Source organism: Somniosus microcephalus, chromosome 14, assembly GCF_052327205.1.
Source record: "Somniosus microcephalus isolate GS21.2 chromosome 14, FLI_Smic_1.0, whole genome shotgun sequence".
In the NCBI taxonomy this organism is placed as follows: domain Eukaryota; kingdom Metazoa; phylum Chordata; class Chondrichthyes; order Squaliformes; family Somniosidae; genus Somniosus; species Somniosus microcephalus.
Window position 1 is genome coordinate 122,883,897 of NC_141000.1, and position 16,996 is coordinate 122,900,892.

Sequence of the window (16,996 nt, forward strand, 5' to 3'; positions counted from 1 at the left end):
TTTGTACACAGCAAGATCCCACAAACAGCAATGTGATAATGACCAGATAATCTGTTTTATTGATGTTAGTTGAGGGATAAGTATTGACCCAGGACACCGGGGAGAACGCCCCCTGCTCTTCTTCGAAATAGTGCCATGGGATCTTTAATCCTGTCCTGATGATGGAGTCTCTTTAATCTTTTTGGTTCAGTAGGTAGCACTCTCGCCTCTGAATCAGAAAGTCGTGGGTTCAAATCCCAGTCCAGAGACGAGCAAATCTAGGCTGACACTCCAGCACAGTGCTGAGGGAGTGCTGCACTGTCGGAGGTGCCGTCTTTCGGGTGAGACAATAAACCGAGGGCCCATCTGCTCTCTCGGGTGGATGTAAAAGATCCCGCGGCACCATTTCAAAGAAGAGCAGGGGGAGTTCTCCCCGGTGTCCTGGGGCCAATATTTATCCCTCAACCAACATCACGAAAGAACAGATTATCTGGTCATTGCTGTTTGTGGGGGCTTGCTGTGCGCAAATCGGCTGCCCACATTACAACACTTCAAAAAGTACTTTGTTGGCTGTAAAGCTCTTTGGGACACCCTGGGGTCATGAAAGGCGCGGTAGAAATGCAAGTTCTTTCTTTCTATTTGAAAATGCTAAGTGCACCCAGCGATCCCCGGGTATTATTAATGCTTCAATTATTTTTAACTGAGGTGTGTTTTGCATTCTTTAAATGGGGGAGGGCGTGAGATGGAGAGGATGCCAATCAGCGAGTAACAGTAACGGGCGGAGGAGCAGACTCCAGGGCGCCGCATGAAACTGCAACACCGTGTCGAGTCGCTCGCTGGCTGACAAGCCAATTTCCATCAGGACCATTCGGCCGAGAGAGCAGCTGGGTATTGGAGGCCAGTAACCATGGCAACGCCAGAAAACCAGCACGGCAGTGTTGCAAAATGAAGAGAAAATTGGATTTTTTTTAAAAAAAAGAAAAAGGCTAAGTCTCAAGGCCCTTTTTAATTGGTGATTTATTACAGTTGCCGTTACTTTGTTTGCGAGCGAGCGAGTGGGGGGAGGTGTGAGACGGAGAGGGTGCTGCAAAATAAAAGACGCAACTAAATTCAGGGCTTTGTGGGATTTGGTAAATAAAATTGATTTTCATTCAGCGAGGCTGCTCCTGCAGATGCCAAAGTGTCAGGCCTGTGATTTATTTGGCAGTCTCTGATAATCCTCAGGTGACGGCCTGGATATTTGACTGCTGCGTCTGCAGCTGCTTGACAATCACTAACACTGTTCATCAGGTGGCGAGAAGGTTTCCTTCATCAGCATTAACCAGACAATGAAATTTAACCTTCAATATTCTCCTCACCATTTCAGACAGTGGATGTGTATATCGTGTTCTTAAACTGATGCTTTCCAACTCCCAGGGCAGGTACAGCACGGGTTAGATACAGAGTAAAACTCCCTCTACACTGTCCCCATCAAACACTCCCAGGGCAGGTACACCACGTGTTAGATACAGAGTAAAGCTCCCTCTACACTGTCCCCATCAAACACTCCCAGGGCAGGTACACCACGTGTTAGATACAGAGTAAAGCTCCCTCTACACTGTCCCATCAAACACTCCCAGGGCAGGTACAGCACGGGTTAGATACAGAGTAAATCTCCCTCTACACTGTCCCATCAAACACTCCCAGGGCAGGTACAGCACGGGTTAGATACAGAGTAAAGCTCCCTCTACACTGTCCCATCAAACACTCCCAGGGCAGGTACAGCACGGGTTAGATACAGAGTAAAGCTCCCTCTACACTGTCCCATCAAACACTCCCAGGGCAGGTACAGCACGGGTTAGATACAGAGTAAAGCTCCCTCTACACTGTCCCATCAAACACTCCCAGGGCAGGTACAGCACGGGTTAGATACAGAGTAAAGTTCCCTCTACACTGTCCCATCAAACACTCCCAGGGCAGGTACAGCACGGGTTAGATACAGAGTAAAGCTCCCTCTACACTGTCCCATCAAACATTCCCAGGGCAGGTACAGCACGGGTTAGATACAGAGTAAAGCTCCCTCTACACTGTCCCATCAAACACTCCCAGGGCAGGTACAGCACCGGGTTAGATACAGAGTAAAGCTCCCGCTACACTGTCCCATCAAACACTCCCAGGGCAGGTACAGCACGGGTTAGATACAGAGTAAAGCTCCCCCTACACTGTCCCATCAAACACTCCCAGGGCAGGTACAGCACGGGTTAGATACAGAGTAAAGCTCCCCCTACACTATCCCATCAAACACTCAAAATAGAGCCTTGGGACCTTTTACAGGGCCTCAGTTTAACATCTCATCTGAAAGACGGCAGCTCGACACTCCCTCAGCACTGCACTGGGAGTGTCAGCCTAGATAATGTGGACAAGTCTCTGGAGTGGAACTATGAACCCACAACCTTCTGACTCAGAGGCGAGAGTGCTACCCACTGAGCAACAGCTGACACCGTATTGGGGTAAGAACATGGCTGTGATGCCCTCATGGTAAAATAGCCTGTTGGTACTCTCTGTATCAGGGGCTGAGTGGCACCTGTGGAACATGTAGAGGAGAAAAGGAAGAGGAAGAAAAAAGGAGATTGTGTATAAAATTAGGAGAGGCCTAGACAGAGTGGATAGGAAGGACCTATTTCCCTTAGCAGAGAGGCCAATAACCAGGGGGCAGAGATTTAAAGTAATTGGTGGAAGGATTAGAGGGGAGTTGAGGAGAACTTTTTTCACCCAGAGGGTGGTGAAGATCTGGAACTCACTGCCTGAAAGGGTGGTAGAGGCAGAAACCCTCATCACATTTAAAAAGTACTTGGATATGCACTTGAAGTGCCGTAAACTACAGGGCTACGGGCCAAGAGCTGGAAAGTGGGATTAGGCTGGTTGGCTCTTTGTCGGCCGGCACGGACACGATGGGCCGCCTGGCCTCCTTCTGTGCTGTAAATTTCTATGATTCTTTCAGTCACCTCGCTCATGCTAAATAAGCTTGTTGAAACATCACAGCACAAACTCTCACAGAACTTTGAACCAACAGCGAGGGAACTGAGCAACCTCTAGCCCAATTTAAAAAATGCTTCAAAAGTGCAAGCCAGCGCAATTTTAAACAAAACAACCTCTGTTAACATTCCGAAGGAGCTTGGTGACTGCCCTTATCACCCCAGCACACAAAAACATTCCCACTGATTCTCGTGGCACTGATGTTACCCAGAAGACCCAGATTCCTGAAGCGGTCAGTCGCACTGGCTGTACAGTGCAGTACCTCACGTCTCTTCGCCTCCATTCTGCTCTCACTATCTCTCACCACTCTTGCCCTTTTATCACTTTCTCTCCCTCCTTTTCTTTCCATGTCCCCCTCCCTCTTATCACTCTCACCCTCCTTTTCTTTCTCTCTCTCTCCCTCTACTGTTCCCTCTCTCACGCTCTCTTTCACAGTCCCTCCCCAACCATTTTATCTTTCTCAGTTCCTTTCACAGTCTATTCCTATTTCGTTCTCTCTGCCCCCTATTACTCTATTTCATTTTCTGTCCCCTTCCTTTCTCCCTCTCTTCTTTCTTAGTCCCTCCCTCTATCAATCTTTCTCTTTCTCTGTCAGTCGTGGCTCAGTGGGTAGCACACTCGCCTCTGAGTCAGAAGGTTGTGGGTTCAAGTCCCACTCCAGGGATTTGAGCACATAAATCTAGGCTGACACTCCAGTGCAGTACTGAGGGAGTGCTGCACTGTCGGAGGCGCCGTCTTTCGGATGAGACGTTAAACCGAGGTCCCGTCTGCTCGCTCAGGTGGACGTAAAAGATCCCATGGCCACTATTTCGAAGAAGAGCAGCGGAGTTCTCCCCGGTGTCGTGGGCCAATATTTATCCCTCAATCAACATCACTAAAAACAGATTATCTGGTCATTATCACATTGCTGTTTGTGGGAGCTTGCTGTGTGCAAATTGGCTGCCGCATTTCCCACATTACAACAGTGACTCCACTTCAAATAGTACTTCATTGGTTGTAAAGCGCTTTGAGACATCCAGTGGTCATGAAAGGCGCTATATAAATGCAAGTCTTTCCCTCTCCCTCTCCTGTTTCTCTCTCTTCCTTGATCACTCTCTTCCTGCTTCTCTCTCATCGCCTCCTGCTGGCCAATGATAGCACTGGCAGTGGCCCGACAGCAAGTCTCTAATCGGCCTAGCGTGGGCCGGAGGGGAGCCACTGATGCCACGGCCCTCCAGGGCCTCGGTCTTGACCGTAGCCCAGTGACGGTGCTTGAGGTGGAAGGTGAACGCCTGACTGTGAGCAAGAGACAGTGAGGATAAGTGTCCTTGTCACCTGCGGTTTCTCGGGTGAAGTTAATTGCTCAAAACAAAATGGCTGCCATAGATACTCGCACAAGTTTGCGTTGAGATTGGTTCGAGCTGACCTAATTTACAATGGACCCTTCCCAGAGGGAAAGAAGAGGGGGGGTGGTGTAAATAGGGTCGCTGTAACCACTTCCTCCCACAGGTAGCTCCAGGTCCCTACCTTCTTAGAAGATCTGGAGTAGCCGAACCCAAAAGACCATCACCACCAATGGAATCGCTCTAGTTTGCACCAGCACCCAGTCTCGTGCTTGTATCCGGTGAAGTTAATGCCACACCTTCACCTGTCTGGGGTAAGAACAGGCTTCTGATTATTGAATCTATATAGATATTGTACCGTGCCTGATGTAACCACATCGGAATGACAGCAGAGAATACATCAAGGTGGCTAACACAGATACTAAATGGTGGCCTGCATCAATTAATAAGTGTACTGTCAGCGGTGTGGGCCTGATTGATGATGCACAGCAGGAGTTTTTTCCTCTTAGGTCGCTTGTCTTCACCCTTGTCTTTGTCACCTCCAAACTCGACAATTCTGATGCTCTCCTGGTCGGCCTCTCTAACTCCTTCACCCTCTGTAACCTTCTGCTCATCCAAAACTCTGCGGCCTGTATCTTATCCTGCACAAAGGCCGGCTCAGCCGTCACCCCTGTCCTTGCTGATCTCTATTAGCTCCTGGTCATGTTTCAATCACTTCGTGGTCTTTCCCCCTCCCGATCCCTGTGGCCTCCCCAGAACTCTACCTTCTTCCAACTCTGACCACTTGTGCATCCCTCACTTCCTCCCACCACCAGCAGTGTAATATAAACATCCCAAGACACTGCACAGGAGCATAATCAGCCAAAAATTAACACCAAGCTAAAGAAGGAGATATTAGATCAGGTGGCCAAAAGTTTGGTCAAAGAGGTCGGTTTGAAGGAGCATCTTAAAGCAGGAGAGAGAAGGCAGAGATGTTTAGGGAGGGAATTCCAGCGGTTAAGGCCCTGGGCAGCTGAAGGTACAGCTGCCAATGGTGGAGTGATGGATATCGGGGATGCGCAAGAGGCCAGAATTGGAGGAGCGCAGAGATCTCAGAGGGGTTGTAGGACTGGAGGAGGTCACAGAGATAGGGAGGGGTGACACCATGGAGAGCGGCACATTGGCAAGGCACACTGAGGCTGCAATGCTTCGCTCATGGAGAAGCCAAGGTACAGGTTCGGTTGGCACTCACGATGCCCCCACCGGGCGAGGTACCAATGCCTGCTGTCCGGTGGCTGGAAGGTGCCAAGTAGAGGGCAAGAGCAGACATAGAATCATACAGAAGGAAGCCATTCGGCCCATCATGCCTGTGCCGGCTATCTGTTTAGTCCCACTACCCCTGGTGCAAGACGGAGGGATTCAAATTCCTTGGACATTGGAACCGGATCTGGGGGAGGTGGGACCAGTACAAACTGGAAGGTTTGCACCTGGGCAGGACTGGGACCGATGTCCTAGGGGGAGTGTTTGCTAGTGCTGTTGGGGAGGGTTTAAACTAAAATGGCAGGGGGTTGGGAACCTGTGCAGGGAGACAGAGGAAAGGGAAGCAAGGATAGAAGCAAAAGACAGGAAGGAGAAAAGCAAAAGTGGCAGTCAGAGAAATCAAGGGTTTAAATCAAACATGGCCACAGTAAATAATAATTCTAAAAGATCTAAGAGTGTTAAAAAAACAAGCCTGAAGGCTTTGTGTCTTAATGCGAGGAGCATTCGTAATAAGGTGGATGAATTAGCTGCGCAAATAGATGTAAACGGATGTGACATAATTGGGAATACGGAGACATGGCTCCAGGGTGACCAAGGCTGGGAATTCAACATCCAGGGGTATTCAATATTCAGGAAAGACAGGCAAAAGCGAAAAGGAGGTGGGGTAGCATTGCTAGTTAAAGAGGAGATTAACACAATAGTAAGGAAGGATATTAGCTCTGATGATGTGGAATCTGTATGGGTAGAGCTGAGAAATACCAAGGGGCAGAAAACGTTAGTGGGAGTTGTATACAGACCCCCAAACAGTAACGCTGAGGTTGGGGATGGCATTAAACGGGAAATTAGAGATGTGTGCAATAAGGGCATAGCAGTTATCATGGGTGACTTTAATCTACATATAGATTGGGCTAACCAAATTAGTAACAATACTGTGGAGGAGGAATTCCTAGAGTGTATACGGGATGGTTTCCTGGACCAATATGTTGAGGTACCAACTAGAGATCAGGCCATCTTAGACTGGGTATTATGTAATGAGAAAGGATTAATTAGCAATCTTGTTGTGCGAGGCACCTTGGTGGGGAGTGATCATAATATGATAGAATTCTTCATTGAGATGGAGAGTGAAGTATTTGACTCAGAGACTAGTGTCCTGAATTTAAATAAAGGAAACTACGATGGTATGAGGTGCGAGTTGGCTAGGATGGATTGGGGAATGTTACTTAAAGGGTTGATGGTGGATAGGCAATGGCAAACATTTAAAGATTGCATGGATGAACGACAGAATTTGTTCATCCCTGTTTGGCATAAAAATAAAACAAAGAAGGTGACTCAACCGTGGCTAACAAGGGAAATTAGGGATAGCATAAGATCCAAGGAGAGGACATATAAATTGGCTAGAAAAAGCAGCAAACCTGAGGATTGGGAACAGTTTAGGATTCAGCAAAGGAGGACAAAGGGATTAATTAAGAGGGGGAAAATAGAGTATGACAGTAAGCTTGCAGGGAACATAAAAACTGACTGTAAAAGCTTCTATAGATATGTGAAGAGAAAAAGATTGGTGAAGTCAAGCGTAGGTCCCTTGCAGTCAGAATTAGGGGAATTTATAATTGGGAACAAAGAAATGGCAGACCAATTAAATACATACTTTGGTTCTGTCTTCACAAAGGAGGACACAAGTGACCTCCCAGAGATGTCAGGAAACATAGGGGCTAATGAGAGGGAGGAACTGAATGAAATCAGTATTTGTAAGGAAATGGTGTTAGGGAAATTGACGGGATTGAAGGCCGATAAATCCACAGGGCCTGATAATCTACATCCTAGGGTACTTAAGGAAGTGGCCCTAGAAATAGTAGATGCATTGCTGGTCATCTTCCAAAAATCTATAGACTCTGGAGCAGTTCCCATGGATTGGAGGTAGCTAATGTAACCCCACTATTCAAAAAAGGTGGTAGAGAGAAAACAGGAAAAATTATAGACCGGTAAGCCTGACATCGGTAGTGGGAAAATGCTAGAGTCCATTATAAAAGATGTAATAGCAGAACACTTGGAAAACAGTGACAGGATCGGACAAAGTCAACATGGATTTACAAAAGGTAAATCGTGCTTGATTAATCTACTGGAATTTTTTGAGGATGTAACTGGTAAAATAGGTAAGGGAGAACCAGTGGATGTGGTCTATTTGGACTTTCAGAAGGCTTTCGATAAGGTCCCGCATAAGAGATTAGCATGTAAAGTTAAAGCACATGGGATTGGGGGTAAGGTACTGACTTGGACAGAGAACTGGTTGGCAGACAAGAAGCAAAGAGTTGGAATAAATGGGTCTTTTTCCGAGTGGCAGGCAGTGACTAGTGGGGTACCGCAAGTATCGGTGCTAGGGACCCAGCTATTCACAATATATATTAATTATCTAGATGAGGGAACTAGATGTAATATCTCCAAGTTTGCAGAAGACACAAAGCTGGGTGGGCGTCTGTGCTGTGAGGAGGATGCCGAGAAACTCCAGTATGATTTGGACAGGTTGGGTGATTTGGCAGATGCATGGCAGATGCAGTATAATATGGATAAATGCGAGGTTATCCACTTTGGTGGCAAAACCAGGAAGGCAGATTATTATCTGAATGGCAATAGATTGGGAAAAGGAGAAGTGCAACGAGACCTGGGTGTCCTTGTGCACCAGTCACTGAAGGTAAGCATGCAGGTGCAGCAGGCAGTTAAGAAGGCAAATGGTATGTTGGCCTTCATAGCAAGAGGATTTGAGTACAGGAGCAAGGATGTCTTGCTGGAGTTGTACAGGGCCTTGGTGAGACCACACCTTCAGTATTGTGTGCAGTTTTGATCGCCTTATCTGAGGAAGGATGTTCTTGCCATGGAGGGAGTGCAGCGAAGATTCACCAGACTGATACCTGGGATGGCAGGAATGACGTATGAGGAGAGATTGGGTCGATTGGGCTTATATTCACTGGAGTTTAGAAGAATGAGAGGGGATCTCATTGAAACTTATAAAATTCTAACAGGACTAGACAGACTAGATGCAGGAAGGATGTTCCCGATGGCCGGGGAGTCCAGAACCAGGGGTCACAGTGTAAGGATAAGGGGTAAGCCATTTAGGACTGAGATGAGGAGGAATTTCTTCACCCAGAGAGTGGTGAACCTGTGGAATTCTCTACCACAGAAGGCAGTGAGGCCAATTCATTAAATATATTCAAGAAGGAGTTAGATATATTTCTTAATGCTAAAGGGATCAAGGGATATGGGGAGAAGGCAGGGACAGGGTACTGAATTTGGATGATCAGCCATGATCGCATTGAATGGCGGAACAGGCTCGAGGGGCCGAATGGCCTACTCCTGCTCCTATCTTCTATGTTTCTACATTTCTATCCCATGAATGAATTTTAAAAATATGTATAACTGCTCATCTTTGTTTTCTATCCCTGGAACTGTAAAGGAAGAATAGAGAACTTGCATTTATATAGCACGACTTCAGGACGTCCCAAAGCACTTCACAACCAACAAAGTACTTTTGAAGTCTAGTCATTGTTGTAATGTAAGAAACGCGGCAGCCAATTTGCGCAAATCCCACAAACAGCAACGACTGAGCCTCCTACCCTGTCAATCCCTGTAAGAATTTTGTATGTTTCAATGAGATCACCTCTCATTCTTCTAAACTCTGGAGAATAAAGGCCTAGTCTACTCAATCTCTCCTCATAGGACAATCCCCCCATCCCAGGAACCAGTCTGGTGAACCTTCGTTGCACTCCCTCTATGGCAAGTATATCCTTCCTTAGGTAAGGAGACCAAAACTGTACACAATACTCCAGGTGTGGTCTCACCAGGGCCCTGTATAATTGCAGTAAGACGTCTTTACTCTTATACTCAAATCCTCTTGTAATAAAGGCCAACATACCATTTGCTTTCCTAATTGCTTGCTGTACCTGCATGTTAACTTTCAGTGATTCATGTACAAGGACACCCAGGTCCCTCTGAACACCAACATTTCCCAATCTCTCACCATTTTTGTTTCGTCAAACCCTCCGACCCAATTTGCATGACGGAATTGCAGTAAAACATCAAACGCCCATCCATGCCATTATCGTGACAACATGGCCGCGCTCCCCCCCCCACCCCCGAAGGGCGCTAAACGTGATGTCCCTTTAAAGCTGGTGTTCGTACAGGCAGTGGATGGGTTAACCAGAGATCCAATATTCTTTTTTAAAAAAAAACCTACGCGACCCACAGCAGGAAGAGAAAATAAAAGGGAGGAATACCTATATTTAAAAAATAAAAAGAGACAGTGTTGAGTCGCCGGTGGCTCAGGGTAATATAATGATTGAAAAAAAGAAATAGCTGAGATTTTTCATTCTCCGAATATATAAGACCGGGGTGTGTATTACTGCCCCTGTGATACCTCACTTCCACTGCAGTGAGGGCTCGGATGATAGCTTCAGACGCCAGTTAATGAATTCGTCTGGTTCAGTCTGGTCTGCCTACCAGCGATGACTTGATAGAATTGCTAATATCTCTCTCGCTTTGTATTCATCACATGTGCTTCTCCTTTTTCTCTCCCTTTCTTTCTCGCTCCGCCTCTCCTCTCGCCGAAAGGGTTTTGTTTCTTGTTAGACGATTTAAACATGGATATCCTTCTCGAATTGCAAAAAAAATAAATAAATACAAGTTCAGCTTTGGAATAATTCGATTCGTGCAATTTGTCTCTTTGGATTGGGGGCTGTGGGAGGGTAGGACTGATGGAGGGGCGGGAGATAGAGAAGGCGAGAGAAATCGCAATTTCTCATACCCATGGCTAGATCAAGTTAGCAATTCCTCTCGTGGGCAAAGAGATGAATTTTATTTTACAAAAGGCAGGAGCTGCGTGATTTAAAAAAAAAATGGGACAAATGACTGCGTCGTCAACCCATTAATCTTCCCCAGTCTTTTGTTCTTTCAGAGATATTTTTTTCCCCCAGTGCGTGCTTGCCTAGAATACGCCTGCTCCTTTATCGAGCTTTGAGGTGCTTGGTGCAGGGCTGGCTCCGCATTCCGATCAACACCAATAGGGTGGGAGCGTGGCGGGCATTCAGATCGGAAGGTCTATTAACCATTTTCCTTCTTTAATTCTTTTGTCTGGCGCCCAATATTGTTTTTTTTTTACCTCCTCCCCTGATCTGCTCGGTGCGACTGGGCTATTAAGCTACCGCCAACGCTCGCACGAGAATGAGAATAAGTTATGTATTTCTAAATAAAAACGCAATGGATTGCTTTAGAGGGCAACCGCCCTGATTGGAAAAAAGAAATGAAGTCACCCATCACCACCTGTGCTCACTGACCTACATTGGCTCCTGGTCTGGCAATGCCTCAATTTTAAAATTCTCATCCTTGCTTTCTAATCTATCCATGGCCTCGCTCCCTCCCTACCTCTGTAACCTCCTCCAGCCACACAACCCCCCCGAGATTCTCTGCGCTCCTCCAATTCTGGCCTCTTGTGCATTCCCGATTTCCTTTGCCCCACCATCGGTGGCCATACCTTCAGCCATCTCAGCCCTAAGCTCTGGAATTCCCACCCGAAACCTCTCCACATTTTTATCTCACTTTCCTCCTTTAAGACCCTCCTTAAAACCTACCTCTTTGACCAAGCTTTTGGTCATAAAATTTTGTTTTATAACGCTCTTGTGAAGTGCCTTGCAACATTTTACTAAATTAAAGGTGCCATATAAATGTAATGTGCTGTCATTTGGCAAGCTTTAGTTGCAGTTAAAAAAATGACAGCCCACCAATTCCACTTTTCGTCGAACGTTACTGCGACAGAAAATGGCGCACGGCTACCCTGGCGCTTGCCGCTCCCTTACCTGAGCTTTACTCTGTATCTAACCCGTGCTGTACCTGCCCTGGGAGTGTTTAATGGGGCAGTGTAGAGGGAGCTTTACTCTGTATCTAACCCGTGATGTACCTGCCCTGGGAGTGTTTGATGGGACAGTGTAGAGGGAGCTTTACTCTGTATCTAACCTGTGCTGTACCTGCCCTGGGTGTGTTTGATGGGACAGTGTAGAGGGAGCTTTACTCTGTATCTAACCTGTGCTGTACCTGCCCTGGTTGTGTTTGATGGGACAGTGTAGAGGGAGCTTTATTCTGTATCTCACCCGTGCTGTACTTGCCCTGGGAGTGTTTGATGGAGCAGTGCAGAGGGAGCTTTACTCTGTATCTAACACCGTGCTGTACCTGCCCTGGGAGTGTTTGATGGGACAGTGTAGGGGGAGATTTACTCTGTACCTATCCCGTGCTGTACCTGCCCTGGGAGTGTTTGATGGGACAGTGTAGAGGGAGCTTTACTCTGTATCTAACCCGTGCTGTACTTACACTGGGAGTGTTTGATGGGACAGTGTAGAGGGAGCTTTACTCTGTATCTAATCCGTGCTGTACCTGCCTTGGGAGTGTTTGATGGGCCAGTGTAGAGGGAGATTTACTCTGTACCTATCCAGTGCTGTACCTGCCCTGGGGAACATAGGGTCTGATGAAAGGGAGGAACTGAAAGAAATCAGTATATGTAGGGAAATGGTGTTAGGGAAATTGATGGGACTGAAGGCCGATAAATCCACAGGGCCTGATAATCTACATCCTAGGGTACTTAAGGAAGTGGCCCTAGAAATTGTAGATGCATTGCTGATCATCTTCCAACATTCGATAGACTCTGGAACAGTACCCATGGATTGGAGGGTAACTATTGTTACCCCACTATTCAAAAAAGGTGGTAGAGAGAAAACGGGGAATTACAGACCAGTAAGCCTGACATCGGTAGTGGGGAAAATGCTAGAGTCCATTATAAAGGATGTAATAGCAGAGCACTTGGAAAACAGTGACAGGATCAGACAAAGTCAACATGAATTTACAAAAGCTAAATCGTGCTTGACTAATCTACTGGAATTTTTTGAGGATGTAACTGGTAAAATAGATAAGGGAGAACCAGTGGATGAGGTGTATTTGGACTTTCAGAAGGCTTTCGATAAGGTCCCGCATAAGAGATTAGCGTGTAAAGTTAAGGCACATGAGATTGGGGGCAAGGTATTGACTTGGATAGAGAACTGGTTGGCAGACAGAAAGCAAAGAGTTGGTATAAACGGGTCTTTTTCCGAGTGGCAGGCAGGGACTAGTGGGGTACCGCAGGGATCGCTCCTTGGACCCCAGCTATTCACAATATATATTAATGATCTAGACAAGGGAACTAGATGTAATATCTCCAAATTTGCAGATGACACAAAGCTGGGTGGGCGTGTGTGCTGTGAGGTGGATGCCGAGAAACTACAGGATGATTTGGACAGGTTGGGTGATTGGGCAGGAGCATGGCAGATGCAATATAACGTGGATAAATGTGAGGTTATCCACTTTGGTGGCAAAAACAGGAAGGCAGATTATTATCTGAATGGCAATAGATTGGGAGAAGGGGATGTGCAACGAGACCTGGGTGTCCTTGTGCACCAGTCACTGAAGGTAAGCATGCAGGTGCAGCAGGCGGTTAAGAAGGCAAATGGTATGTTGGCCTTCGTAGCGAGAGGGTTTGAGTACAGGAACAAGGATGTCTTGCTGCAGTTGTACAGGGCCTTGGTGAGACCACATCTTGAGTATTGTGTGCAGTTTTGGCCACCTTATCTGAGGAAGGATGTTCTTGCCATGGAAGGAGTTCAGCGAAGATTCACCAGGCTGATACCTGGGATGGTAGGAATGACGTATGAGGAGAGATTGGGTCGATTGGGCTTGTACTCGCTGGAGTTTCGAAGAATGAGAGGGGATCTCATTGAAACTTATAAAATTCTGACAGGACTGGACAGACTAGGTGCAGGAAAGATGTTCCCGATAGTCGTGGAGTCCAGAACCAGGGGCCACAGTCTAAGGATAAGGGGTAGGCCATTTAGGACAGAAATGAGGAGGAATTTCTTCACCCAGAGTGTGGTGAACCTGTGGGATTCTTTACCACAGAAGGCAGCAGAGACCAATACATTAAATATATTCAAGAAGGAGTTGGATATATTTCTTAAGGCTAAAGGGATCAAGGGGTATGGGGCGAAAGCAGGGACCGGGCACTGAATTTGGATGATCAGCCATGAACGCATTGAATGGCAGAGCGGGCTCGAGGGGCCGAAAGGCCTACTCCTGCTCCTATCTTCTATGTTTCTATGTTTCTATGTTTGATGGGACAGTGTAGAGGGAGCTTTACTCTATATCTAACCCGTGCTGTACCTGCCCTGGGAGTGTTTGATGGGACAGTGTAGAGGGAGCTTTACTCTATATCTAACCCGTGCTGTACCTGCCCTGGGAGTGTTTGATGGGACAGTGTAGAGGGAGCTTTACTCTGTATCTAACCCGTGCTGTACCTGCCCTGGGAGTGTTTGATGGGACAGTGTAGAGGGAGCTTTACTCTGTATCTAACCCGTGCTGTACGTGCCCTGGGAGTGTTTGATGGGCAGTGTAGCGGGAGTTTTACTCTGTATCTAACCCGTGCTGTACCTGTCCTGGGAGTGTTTGATGGGGCAGTATAGAGGGAGCTTACTCTGTATCTAACCTGTGCTGTACTTACACTGGGAGTGTTTGATGGGACAGTGTAGAGGGAGCTTTACTCTGTATCTAACCCCGTGCTGTAGCTGCCCTGGGATTGTTTGATGGGATATTGTAGAGGGAGATTTACTCTGTACCTAACCCGTGCTGTACCTGCCCTGGGAGTGTTTGATGGGACAGTGTAGAGGGAGCTTTACTCTGTAGCTAACCTGTGCTGTATTTACACTGGGATTGTTTGATGGGATATTGTAGAGGGAGTTTTACTCTGTATCTAACCCGTGCTGTACTTACAATGGGAGTGTTTGATGTGACAGTGTAGAGGGAGCTTTACTCTGTATCTAACCCGTGCTGTACCTGCCCTAGGAGTGTTTGATGGGACAGTGTAGAGGGAGCTTTACTCTGTATCTAACCCGTGCTGTACCTGCCCTGGGAGTGTTTGTTGGGCAGTGTAGAGGGAGCTTTATTCTGTATCTAACACCGTGCTGTACCTGCCTTGGGAGTGGTTGATGGGATAGTGTAGAGGGAGCTTTAATCTGTATCTAACCCGTGCTGTACTTACCCTGGGAGTGTTTGATGGGATAGTGTAGAGGGTGCTTTACTCTGTATCTAACCTGTGCTGTACCTGCCCTGGGAGTGTTTGAGGGGACAGTGTAGAGGGAGCTTTACTCTGTATCTAACCCGTGCTGTACCTGCCCTGGGAGTGTTTGATGGGACAGTGTAGAGGGAGTTTTACTCTGTATCTAACCCGTGCTGTACCTGCCCTGGGAGTGTTTGATGGGATAGTGTAGAGGGAGCTTTACTCTGTATCTAACCCGTGCTGTACCTGCCTTGGGAGTGTTTGATGGGGCAGTGTAGAAGGAGCTTTACTCTGTCTCTAACCGATGCTGTACCTGCCCTGGGAGTGTTAGATGGGACAGTGTAGTGGCAGCTTTACTCGATATCTAACCTCGTGCTTTACCTGCCCTGGGTGTGTTTGATGGGACAGTGTAGAGGGAGCTTTACTCTGTATCTAACCCATGCTGTATCTGCTCTTGGAGTGTTTGGTGGGACAGTGTAGAGGGAGCTTTACTCTGTATCTAAGCCGTGCTGTACCCACCCTGGGAGTGTTTGATGGGACCGTGTAGAGGGAGCTTTACTCTGTATCTAACCCGTGCTGTACCTGCCCTGGGATTGTTTGATGGGATAGTGTAGACGGAGCTTTACTCTGTATCTAATCCGTACTGTACCTGCCCTGGGAGTGTTTGATGGGGCAGTGAAGAGGGAGCTTTACTCTGTATCTAATTCGTAATGTACCTGCCCTGGGATTGTTTGATGGGACAGTGTAGAGGGAGCTTTACTCTGTAGCTAACCTGTGCTGTATTTACACTGGGATTGTTTGATGGGATATTGTAGAGGGAGTTTTACTCTGTATCTAACCCGTGCTGTACTTACAATGGGAGTGTTTGATGTGACAGTGTAGAGGGAGCTTTACTCTGTATCTAACCCGTGCTGTACCTGCCCTAGGAGTGTTTGATGGGACAGTGTAGAGGGAGCTTTACTCTGTATCTAACCCGTGCTGTACCTGCCCTGGGAGTGTTTGTTGGGCAGTGTAGAGGGAGCTTTATTCTGTATCTAACACCGTGCTGTACCTGCCTTGGGAGTGGTTGATGGGATAGTGTAGAGGGAGCTTTAATCTGTATCTAACCCGTGCTGTACTTACCCTGGGAGTGTTTGATGGGATAGTGTAGAGGGTGCTTTACTCTGTATCTAACCTGTGCTGTACCTGCCCTGGGAGTGTTTGAGGGGACAGTGTAGAGGGAGCTTTACTCTGTATCTAACCCGTGCTGTACCTGCCCTGGGAGTGTTTGATGGGACAGTGTAGAGGGAGTTTTACTCTGTATCTAACCCGTGCTGTACCTGCCCTGGGAGTGTTTGATGGGATAGTGTAGAGGGAGCTTTACTCTGTATCTAACCCGTGCTGTACCTGCCTTGGGAGTGTTTGATGGGGCAGTGTAGAAGGAGCTTTACTCTGTCTCTAACCGATGCTGTACCTGCCCTGGGAGTGTTAGATGGGACAGTGTAGTGGCAGCTTTACTCGATATCTAACCTCGTGCTTTACCTGCCCTGGGTGTGTTTGATGGGACAGTGTAGAGGGAGCTTTACTCTGTATCTAACCCATGCTGTATCTGCTCTTGGAGTGTTTGGTGGGACAGTGTAGAGGGAGCTTTACTCTGTATCTAAGCCGTGCTGTACCCACCCTGGGAGTGTTTGATGGGACCGTGTAGAGGGAGCTTTACTCTGTATCTAACCCGTGCTGTACCTGCCCTGGGATTGTTTGATGGGATAGTGTAGACGGAGCTTTACTCTGTATCTAATCCGTACTGTACCTGCCCTGGGAGTGTTTGATGGGGCAGTGAAGAGGGAGCTTTACTCTGTATCTAATTCGTAATGTACCTGCCCTGGGATTGTTTGATGGGACAGTGTAGAGGGAGCTTTACTCTATATATAACCCATGCTTTGCTGCCCTGGGAGTGTTTGATGGGGCAATTTGTTCTATTCTGAGGACTAATGTCTCTCATCTTGATGAACACGAGAAAGTATAAAAAAACAGAGGGAACCAATCAGTTAATGAAACAACTAAATATTCTGGATAGTCAGACGTCACATTCTTGAACTAGCCGGTGCTTGAATTGGGAAAATTTACGCAACGTTAGCCTGGCACTATCATTCAGCCTTAGAATCATAGAAGCCTAGAAACTTACAGCACAGAATGAGGCCATTCGGCCCGTTGTGCCTGTGTCAGCTGTTGCAAAGTGCAGTCGTGCTTAGTCCCACACACCCTTGCTTTTTATTTTTCACTATTAATAAAACAGATTTTAAAAGAATTTAGTGTTTTCATAACTGATTCAAAGTTGGCATGAGTC

The 16,996-nt window shown here is 47.1% G+C and overlaps 1 long non-coding RNA gene across 12 annotated transcripts in view; it reads right to left on the reverse strand.

The window, feature by feature from the left end:
* The window catches only part of LOC147107890 (uncharacterized), a 420,818-nt gene that overhangs the window by 4,476 nt on the left and 399,346 nt on the right, over positions 1–16,996 (reverse strand). For 4 of the 12 annotated variants that reach the window (XR_015080908.1, XR_015080901.1, XR_015080903.1 and 1 more), the window contains one exon: positions 4,501–4,625. The exons of the other annotated variants lie outside the window; for them this stretch is intronic. This is a non-coding gene — a long non-coding RNA (uncharacterized LOC147107890). The remainder of the gene's footprint in view (positions 1–4,500; positions 4,626–16,996) is intronic. 12 annotated transcript variants of the gene reach the window in all.